Genomic DNA, 11,112 nt, shown 5'->3' on the forward strand with positions numbered 1-11,112 from the left:
TCATTTTGCTTTGGGTTAAAACTTCAACTTTCTTTTTGCTAATTGTGCCTTTCTGTCCCTTCTGTTGGAGAAAGATTAACTAGAGAGGCACTGTGACACTGAATATCAATATACAGTAAAGGGTAGATTTTGTCCTTCTTTGATACTGTTCTCATATTAGGTGTTCTCACTGATTTTAGTGGGGTTCCTTAATGAATGGAAATCCATTTAGTGGACAGGTTGTGTGAACTGTGCAGAGCCTGGCTGTAAATAGTTATTTAAAGCTAAATGAAAATATTGTCTTGAAGTCCAGAGACCAGTCTGCCATTTATCCCAAATTCAACTGATCAAGCAGAAACACAGTCTTCCCTAAATCAGCTTACTAAAAAGTAAGCAGGATGGACAAGTGAAATAAGTTAAAAAAAAAAAGTTAGTTCTTGACTTCCTCATCAAGTAAATAATACATCTTGTTCTGGATTTTGCTGACTTTTGTAATTGCCTCTTCACTTTAAAGTGCTTTGTATGAAGTCAAATCTTGTCAAGATTGTGTGAGGTGGACTGCCATTACTTTTCTGATGAGACAATAGTCAAATTCCAGATAGAAAAAATTATTAACAGAATAGTGCTTAAAGTCTATTTCAATAAGTCACATAGGCCTTTTTTTACCTTTTAATAATCATAGGTTTTATTTCCCACAGTAATTCATAGGTACATTTCTCTTTGACTCTAGGCAATTTTCTGTAAACTTTCAGAACAATAAATTGTGTGTCATCTCTGTGGATACATTTTTTCCAGCATGAGAAGCAATTACTAATGTTATAAGATCAGTTTTCTCTAACTTATCATGTAGCTTTGCTTTTTTCTTAATTGCCTTCTGCTACTGCCCTTTCAAACAGTATTGAACATTCAGAAGATGCTCAATTTCATGTCTCAGCACACATCTTTATCATCAAATGGGATGGTGGCCTGCCACTGTTAAGCTTGATATAATTTTGAGGGGAGATGGGCATCAGTGGTCATGGAATCTGCAAATGCAAATGAGGAATGAATAATGTGGTTTATATTTTACAACGTAGTTTAAAGCATTACATATTACAGTGCAAAAATACTTTGGAAAAGACATCAGGAATAAGTAGTTCTTCAGGTACAAAGAATATTGACAAAGAATAGCTTGGTATTTCAGTCCAGAACTTCTAGTTCTGACAGGGCTGAAGGCAGTATGATATAACAGCGTTAGTCAAAGTTGTGGTTTAACCTGGCAAGGAGCTAAGCATCACACAGATGTCTGCTCACAGTGAGAGAATGGGGGGAAAAAAAAGGTAAAAGTCATGGATTGAGATAAAGTTTAGCAGGACAGAAAAAGAAAGAAAAAAATAATGATAAAGATTAAAAAATAAAATAAAACAAAACAAAAGAAGTGATGTGTAATATGATTGCTCTCTACCTGCTGACCAATGTCTGTTTCTGAGCAGTGAGTTGCCACCCCTGGCCAATTCCCCTCACAATTTTAGTGTTAAGCATTACGTCATATGGTATGGAACATCCCTTTGGCCAGTTGGGATCAGCTGTCCTGACTGTGATCCCTCACAGCTTCTTGTGCACCTCTAGGCTCCTTGCTGGCAAGTCAGTAGAAGCTGAAAAGCTCCTGACTTAGTGTAAGCACTGCTCAGCAACAACCAAAACATCACTGTGTCAGCAACATTATTCTCATACTAGCTCCCAAACACAGTGCTACGCCAGTTACCAGGCAGAAAATTAACTCTATCCCGGCTGAAACCAGTACAACCACATAAGCAAAATGGTAAACAAGCTACCTAAAGAAGAATCCCAAATAATTTTATAGAGAAGGTTCCCTTGAAATTACATTGTCAAATAATGTACTGCGTTTCTTGTAAATGCTTTTGACTTCAGAATTCGTTTCTAGGCAAAAGAAGTTAAATGTGAAATAATTATGAAGTACCATTCTTCTTATTCTTTTCATATGGTGAGTGATGCGCAGAAGGCAAAGTAGAATTGGAAAGAAATTGAAAGAAGTGGTAGGCTTACAGGAATAACTGTTACACTAATGGGAATTTGATAAGGAGTCTGAGAATTGGGCAAAGAAAGGAACAGACAGCTTGAAGAATTACCTGGTTTTCTCTGCAAAATCCACACTATCAGATTGCTTCAGAAAGTAGATTGTCTGACCTGCCCAACTACATCAAGCCAAAAACACCCTAAGTTAGAAAGCGTCTCCTTCTATAAAATATAATTCATTCCTTACAGAATGTGTTCATTTCTTACTGTCCTTCCCTGCAGAAGACTTAGGGAACCATCACTGTTCCCTGCACAATACTTTTTGTGCTTTAGGCAGCATTGCCCAAACATACTATGACTGCTGGTCTCCCTGTGACTCTACAGTGGTTTTGTTTCTTTAAAAAGAAGCACATCTTACAGCTGGCCTTTTGTAGCCCCAAAAAAGCACCACTGTTATTTCCCCTAATTCCTTATAACCCCACCAGTGAAGTACCACAAAAGAATGTTTACCTTTATGCTCACTTGACTGCCTTTCAAGAGTTTTCTGATCGGTGATTGAAATCTCTAATGGTAATATCTGTTTAAACAAGGTCTGTGAGAGATCAGCAAAAGCACCTCAAGCCTTTTCAGTTTGACACCAAAACATGACAGTCACTCAGAGAATAACTGTTTTCTAACTCATTCTATTTAGGAAAAGTTTAATTATGTTACTGTAAATAGTGCCTTGCAGAGTACTCTTAGACTCAGTATGAAGACAGTACAAGTCACATCCTGCTTCACTTTCTTTCTCAGTAAGCCAGATGCTTTGAAAAAGAAGAAAATAATATTAAACTGACCATCAGATCTTAAAAATATTCCCACTGGCCTTATTCTATTGTTGATTTTTTAAATTGGCTGATTGAATTAGTTTATCACAAGATTTACATCCCAAGTTTTAACAAACTGAATTAAGTTTTTTGTCAGATCTTTCAAGGATCAGAGTTAGATTGATCAGCCACTATTTTTCTAGTTTCTCTTTCATAAAAGATGAAATGTTATGTCACTCTTTTCATGAAAACAATTAGGTAACTAATTCTTGGTTACCTAATCAGTGAAAGAAAACGATAGAACTTCCACAGCTGATGACCTTCCATTTCCTTTAGTGACAAGAAACAAAGAAATGCTGCAGGATTTCAGTTTTTGTGGGTAGTCATTATTTTACTGTTGATAGATTATATAGTTATATGATTAAATAATGGACCGTTTGTGCATCTGAGTTACGATAGCCATTAAACATTAGAAAGCATATTAAATCCTGAAAAAAAGAAAAAATGTCATCATCATCATCTGTTTTAACCACACACACATGTAGGACACTAAACAGAGGATACCAAGCTGATAAACCATGGTTTTCCACTTTCTACTCAGCAAGTTACAATGGACAAATTCCACGCCTTCCTGATAAGTACCAAGGAGAGACCATCACACCTGACCCCATGTTGCTCTGCTCCTTGCCTGCTTTGACTTGCCTGTGGGCTCCCACACCACCTGCCCTCCCTAGCTGTCCATGGGGCAGCTGCTGCTCTTTCTTCTGGCTTCACCAGCTGCAGTACCTGGGCAAGGAGAAGGGGAACATCGCAGATGTCAGTGTGTTAAATACCAGGGGTCTTGGTAAGGAACCTCTTGGAAAGAATGAGACAGTAACAGCATAGCTCAAAACCTGATCCTTCCTCTTCCTTTGTCTCAAATTTTTGCTGATATTTTTCTGTTCTATAAGTGTAGTTTTTGAAAAGCTGCTTGTGAAACACTTTATTAGCAAATTGTAGAAATTTCTACATTTGAATTTTCTCTTCTACGGATAAACTCAAGCTTTGCTAATATTAACTGTTCTTAACCAAACTTTAGACCAGCTAATGTGGTTTTATGTCATTCTCGGTTACTATGTTGTGGTATATTTTTCATCTCATTTAGTCTACATTCTAACTTATTTCTGCATTGCACTGAATTTTCCTTGTGTGCTTCCTTTTCACCTCTATTTCTTTGTTTTTGTCTTTGGTCTTATGTGGACCTTTTGGGTTACACCTAAATAACTTGCTTTATTATTAACTCATATCCTGTATTTTGATTGTCAGCCTTTTCTTACTAAATAGTTTTCTTTACTTTGTTTAAGTCAAGAGTATCCTGGTGATAACATTAGTGTCAAAGTAACTATTTTCTTTATGGGTTCTACGAAACTACACTCAGAGAGAGACTGTAAGTTAATTAAAACTACAAAAACCTATATTTAAATGAGAGTTAGCTAAACAAAGCCAAACCAAGTGTGCCAGATGTGTGAGAAAGAAAGTTTATCAAAATATGTTTTGTATCGAAACTCATTAACAACAAAAATAGCACTTACAAAGAATTAAACTTCTTGTTCTCAGACACTGCATTTTTTAATGAAAGAGCTAGTAGAAATTTTCATGGATTGAATAAATAAACTGGAATGAGAAAATAATCTTTTTCTGTTGCAGAGGCTACACTTTCAGAGGTGATGTAGTGCTGTAGCAAAATATTCTTTGGAGTTAACCCATGATGCTTTCCCCTTAACTCACCTCTTTCCTTTTAATGTTCAGCAGCAAATGTGTTCTGGATGAATAAAGCTGAAATTAAAAGATAGGACTTCTAAGCCTTGGCAGATTGCTATAACATAAACTTCCACATCTTCAAAAATTTGTTTTTTTGTGTTTTTTGTTGGGCAGGCAGGGAGTGGTTTTGGACTTCTTTTTTGTTTGGTTTGGTTGGGTGGGTTTTTTTATGGGTTTTGGTTTCTTGAGTTTTTTTGTGAGGGTTTTGGGTTTTTTTCCCCAAAGAGTAAATAAAGAGTATATAACTTGCCTTATGTTTCTACTAAGCTGTCCGTATATCTACCACTTAATTCTGGCCAATCAATTAAATTTATCATGGAAAGCAGCTGAAAAAGTTGCATAAATAGTAATGATAGGAGTAGATGATTGACTGCACTGAAAATCAAAGTAGTTTTCCCAAATATATTTCTCTCCAATATATCCATACATTTAGGTTTCATTTGCTGACAAAATAATTCTGTAGGGAATTGCCAACAACCCTTATGGAAGCTCATGTACTGCCTAAAAAGAGAAAATTTATTTGTATTTGTAGGGGAATTCTAGTTTATTTATTCATTTACCCATGATATACATGGTGGTGATTGGATTACAGCTATAGACTCAAGGTCTTGTTATATCAACATCCTCAGAAATAGCTAATTTGTCCTGCTCCTTGACAAAGTCCCTGTTTATCCACAATGTCAAACTACTGGATCGTCTTTCAGTGAACCCTAACAATCCCTGAGGAATGAAACTCCATCCTTCCATTGACTACCAGTACCCTCCAAACCAGTAATCTGCATAACCTGCATTCCCATATACTTCCTGAAAATATCTCAAAAACTCCTACTTCATAGCTCAAATCATCACCATGCTATGTTGCACTCAGTCCATTTGAGGTCTTATTCAAAATACTTTCCCTTCCCCACTCCCAAGTCAGCATCTCTTCAAAAAGAACACATTACATATGTGACAGATGACAGCTGGGCAAAACACCATGCTCGTCTCTGCATGAGGTAAGAATATGCGTAGAGGTACAGTTTGGACAAAAACACCTGGAATGCATTTAGACAATGATCACTTTTGTGATGGATAAGGTGGAGGATACATAAATCACAGGCAAGTGCTGAATCAGACTGGATAAGATTTAAGGACTACCATGAAGTCCAAAAAGAGGGATCAATGTCTGAGGATATGGGGAAACATATCCTGCTTTCCAGACAGAGTGTTCTTGGAAGGCCTGAGCAGAAAGCCCAGGCTATTCTTGATCACACTACAGAATTTAGCAAAATAATTGTGGTGCAGGTAAAAAAGAACCAAGTCCTAAGAGGCCTCGCTAATTAGGATTTTAAGTACTTGGCAAGAAGAGTACTGCCTGAGTAGCCTGTTTTAATCCAAAATGGTGTGTATTAATTAGGAAAAATAAATCAACTTTACTTTAACAAGGGAAAAGATATCTCATTAGCTAGAAACACATATAGACTAAGCCAGTTTTCTTTTGGTAATGGGTATTTTGATAAGCGTCTGCCTCTAGCCACCAAACCCTTTCCCAGTGAAAAGGAGTGGGACCTGGAACATGATTGCATTCTGTCCCCACAGTCATTCGTGCTGCAGGAGTCAGGACTGCACTGCCTCAGAAGTGAACAGCATGTTGGCAAATATTTCTCAGGCACCCACGAGAGGCTAGAATTTAGTAAGATTAGAAAATTATTAGAGAGCTCATGTGAAGAGCAAGACACAGATAATTTTCAGCTAGAGAACCTCACCAACTCCCGTGGTGTCTCCAGCATTAATCCAAACAGTGGAGAGTAGAAAAGATCAGCAGTAGCTACAACTTGGGAGCAACAACACCTTGCTGAGGACCATCCAGCCCTTGTCAGATTAAAAAAAAGAGTGGGGCAATACAAGGGATTTCTGGACTGGAGATATTTTTTTATCTACAGCCCCTGTGGTGGTTTGGGCTAGGCCTTCCTTGGTGACCAGTTTGTAACCAAGGAAGGGTCCAGATTTACCCAGTATTCCCTATGATTTTTACGTAAACCAGATTATAAGAAGAAAGGAGGAGAGGCCTTCGCTCTTTTTTTTCCTTCCGGCGGCTTGGAGGTGCAGGTTCCCTGCTGTTGAGTCTGCCATGTTGGGGAGCGAGGCCTGGTTAGGCCTTGCCGACCTCGGGAGACGGAGGTTGCCGGCGATCGTTCCGGAGCAACTCTCGGTTGTCCCAGGAGAGTAGTGAGCTATTTTTCTTTGCTAACTTTTTAGTTGTTAGATATTGGGTCACTAATTGGGATATATATATATTTTATTTTAGTTTTTGTTCCCTTTTCTCTCCCCCCTTCCCTTTTCCCTCGTGAAATTGTATATTTTAATTGTATGTAAGTGTAAATATATTTATATATCTCACTTTGGTTGTTTCTCTCTCGTTTTGGGTTTTCTTAGTTTTTTTTCTCCCTCTTCTCCTTGAGGTTTGGGGGGGAAGGGGGACTTCTGGTGGTAAGGTTCGGAGACTTGGCAGGGAGCCAGCTTCAAACCATATCAGCCCCCTGGAACATTATTGCTGTCTGCTAACCTCAAAATTAATCAGGAAATGTTCCTGTGGCACATCTACTGTGGGCACTGTTAAGCGGTGAAAGTCCTAAGTACCAGGCATTATGGGGAGCCACAGGGTGCAGATGTGCCCCAGTGCTAGGGAAAACACGGGAAAGCAGAAGGACATGCAACAGGAGTCATGTGGATGCCCTTGACCTGGCCAGATTTCTTCTAGGGTGTTCTGGAGGTGATGCCATGTTTTTTGACAAGAGATGTTTCTTGAGTGCTGCTAGCCTTAGTGGGACAATCTCTGGGAATGACAGAATGAAGCCATAGGACATAGCCAGAGACAGGACAAAATTACTCATTAAAATTCTTATCTAATATAAAAAAACATTTTGAGAAAATACTTATAAATGTAATAAATCCCTGAAGGCAGATTACAACAATGCAGAAATAAATTTATTTTATAAGACAGGACATAAAAAATTCACTGTATATTGCTGTGTCCTAAATTAACCTATAAGGGAAAACAGTGGAGGTTTATTGATGAATGAAAACATCACTGTTCAGTGATGAAAATAAATGAAATTAAGCAAAAAATCCCATTCAGCTAAACAAAAAAAAGATAAAATTCTGAAAATATGACCCTGTAAAGTCAGATAAGAAGCAATTTAATGTAAGTGTCCAAATCTAGCAACACTTCTCCTAAAAGTAAGAGAGGAAAGCACAGTTAAGCCAGGTATCAGAAGGCACAACTGACTTCATCTAACTGAGACCAAAGACATATGTGAGAATAGCTTGGAATAAATCAGAACTTTTTAAATCAAGAAAGGAACAAGAATGCATGTAAAAGCAGTGAATGACGGGACAAGACAAAGTCAAGGATATTGCAAACCAGATAAAAATAGTCTTCTTCTTACAACTTGGTAGACATTTGGGACAACAGGACGCAAGACAGAAAAATTCAAACAAACAAACAAAGAAAAAAAGCGAAGCAAAAGCATTTGTAGTTGGACTCTTGCCTCTGAATTTTATTTGAAGGAAATAAAAGTACAAGAAAGACAGTGACAGAAAACCTAATCTGATAAAAATTGATAGGCACAATAATAGTGTGTCATGAGGTGGGAGAGAGCAAGAGCCTGAAATTTCCTGACTGCCACACAGACTCCCAGCTCAATCCCACCAGCACCGGACTGGTGGAGAAAACAGGCCAGAAAACCCATCTGTTTTAAAGCCCAGACATCTTCCCTGCTGAGGCACTGCTACTGCAAGACACTGTGCCAAGAAAGCCACCATGCGTGCAGGATTTTTTCACATTCATTTAACAAACACTTGTTGTGCTACTTGCTACTCTGCTGCCCAGAGTTTAAGCAAGAAAAGCAGGAACAGGCCTTGTCATCAGCATCACTCCATCACATTCCCCTAACCACCTTCCACCTGCATCTCTCTGGGTATCATTTCCTTCTGTGTTTTCTTTTCCTAATTGAGGGTTGATAACTGATGCTAAAGAAAACCTCTGGCAACTGAACTGAAGATCCTAAGTTGCTTTCTTGGAGAAACAGCATTATGGGCAAATTACTTCTCAGAAGACAAAGTAACTTTAGGAGGTCATGAAAACTTTTTATTGAAAAAGTAAATGGCCGGTACATGCTGTGACGTCAGACCGAAAGCCTCACAGCCCTTAAGCCAATGACAGCATTGCAAGAAAAGCATTTCTGAATGTCAGACAATGTTTATCACTTGGTAGAAACCTTTAGTCATACCTTGGAGCCAAGAAAGGAAACTTAAAACAAGCACCTTTAACCTACATAATTTTATTTTCTTTTCAATAGGAGAACAGGAAACACAGATTATGAGTTTGCAACTGGTGAAATACTTCTGTATGGCTGTAGTTACGTGCCATGTAAATGATCATCAATAAAGGCACTTGATTACTGCAACAGCAACAACCAAGAAAAACATTCAGATTGTACCAGACATTTCACGAAGAGCCACCATATTTCCTCCACCACCACTTTCCAATCTGCCATTATTGAGCCACAGAGTTACGACTTGGGTTTCACTGAATTCCTAGAACCTCTTAGTAGAAATTTCCATACTTTGAGTAAGGTGTTGACTGTCAGTTCAGTATAGGTTCTAAGCATGCCATGAGTCTAAAACATTAAGTCAAAGTGCTTACATACATACAATCATAAAATGGTTTGAGTTAGAAAGGACAATAAAGATCACCTAGTTCCAATCCCCTTACCATCAACTGAGCTTTAATTTTTCTCTACTGTTCAGAGAATTTAGGACATTCCTGTTGGGACTCTATCATAAATGTAAAAAAAAATTTAAATAACACTAATTCTGCAGTAATCCATAGTGCATTTCTCATTGTTTTGCTTTCTATACGTAATCCTATATTAGCTGATCCAACATTAGAAAACAAAATAAAGGTGAGGTTCATATTCCAAAAAAAGAGGAAAAGGAAAGAATTTTTCAAAAGAGAACTAGAACCGTAAATGTAGCAGGTGTTTTTACCATCTCTAAAGCATACAAAATGTGTTTCTACAGCAGCTATAATTCCTGTGCCCCTGAGAAGTTATTTCCCTAGAAGAAGGACACTGAAGAATATATCTCCATGGCTATACTCCTGCACCATAAACTGTTACTGTGGAGCTTGAAAAGACATAGAGAGCTTAAGCCATTTGATGCAATTGTGTCTTTAATCAGAGTGTGATTTTAGCAGAAAGGAAATAGCAGAAGACAGAATAATAATAAAAAGACTTTCACGATGTCAAGATCACCCTAAAATATGATCAGTGTAATCTGAAAATCTGTTTCCTTTGTATGAACACCAATATACAGTTTAGCTAAAAAAGTTCAGCTGTAAGACAAATGGTTATAGACATAATGAATCATAGAATGGTTTTGGTTGGAAGGAACTTTAAATATCATCTATTCCAACTGCCCTGCCATGGGCAGGAATGCTAGTTAATGACATTGTGCATTGAGTTCAGGATTGAATGTGAATTTTTTTTGTTGAGCTGTGAGGAGTTATACAGGCATAAATATCCACACTTCTCTTTAAGGAGGTCATCACTACTCTTATTTCCTCTTTACAACCACACCTAGAATAGGTTGCAACCTTCTGAATATTTCTAACAGTCTCATTATTGGGGTCAGTAATTTCAGAACATGTCAGGACACCTAAGAGTTTTCCTTCTCAGCTTGTACATGCTGTTTACTTTATTCTCACTGGACTTGGTAAACTGATTAGTAAAACTTTAATCTGTACATGAATATGCTAGTTATATGTCTATTCCCATTGGAAAGGAGAAATTTTCCAAGTACAAAACAATCCTAAAAAAAAGAAATAAAAATTCCTTATCAACTTAAAACATGCATAATAATTACAGATTTCAAAATGGATAACGGGCTTAGAAATTAATTTTAAATTAGTTCTGATAACAAGAACACATTAAAGATTTTAAATAACTTTGTTAGTATTGTATAACTTTTTGAAGGTCAGAAAGCAATCTCTTCTCAGGACATTTGGGAGCTGCCAAAAAATTACTTTGTCTCTAAATTAATGATTAGTCAATCAAACAATTGTTGTCATGAATATCATTACAGTCCCAATCTAAAACTGACATCAGTTTTACTCACAGATATCTCTAGTGTCTATCTTCATAGCTAATTTTATCTAAAGAACGTGGAAAAAACCTGCTAGGTGTGTTTTCCAGTCATTTCATTAGCAGCTGTCTCACTGTATGTGTCGTGTGGATCATAATCATGGAGTAAATTTCATCTTTCTCACACAGTTCTGCTGAAGAAGGTAAAAGTCAGACACGAGAAGTATAGTGGGACTACAAAACTGAGCAAAGTAGATTGAGCTGAAAAGAGACTACATGGAAGGGGAATGAGGATCAGTTGCTGTGTATAGGTGTTAATCCTTCCTTATTGCTCTGCTGAAGACGTGGACTGCAGACAAGCTCACCACTTCAGTTACAGCAGCCTC

General features: G+C 37.5%; 1 long non-coding RNA gene across 1 annotated transcript; it reads right to left on the minus strand.

The window, feature by feature from the left end:
• Window positions 1-681: 681 nt before the first annotated feature.
• LOC120323612 lies at window positions 682-2,797 on the minus strand. The gene is made up of 3 exons (XR_005564250.1): window positions 2,506-2,797; window positions 2,109-2,174; window positions 682-1,004 (listed from the first exon to the last, which is right to left on the minus strand). It is a non-coding gene; the product is annotated as an uncharacterized LOC120323612 (long non-coding RNA).
• Between the last annotated feature and the right edge of the window lie 8,315 nt (window positions 2,798-11,112).

Source organism: Pipra filicauda, unplaced genomic scaffold (genome assembly GCF_003945595.2).
Source record: "Pipra filicauda isolate LSUMZ 115617 unplaced genomic scaffold, ASM394559v2 scaffold29_size4552773_pilon, whole genome shotgun sequence".
Classification (NCBI taxonomy): Eukaryota; Metazoa; Chordata; class Aves; order Passeriformes; family Pipridae; genus Pipra; species Pipra filicauda.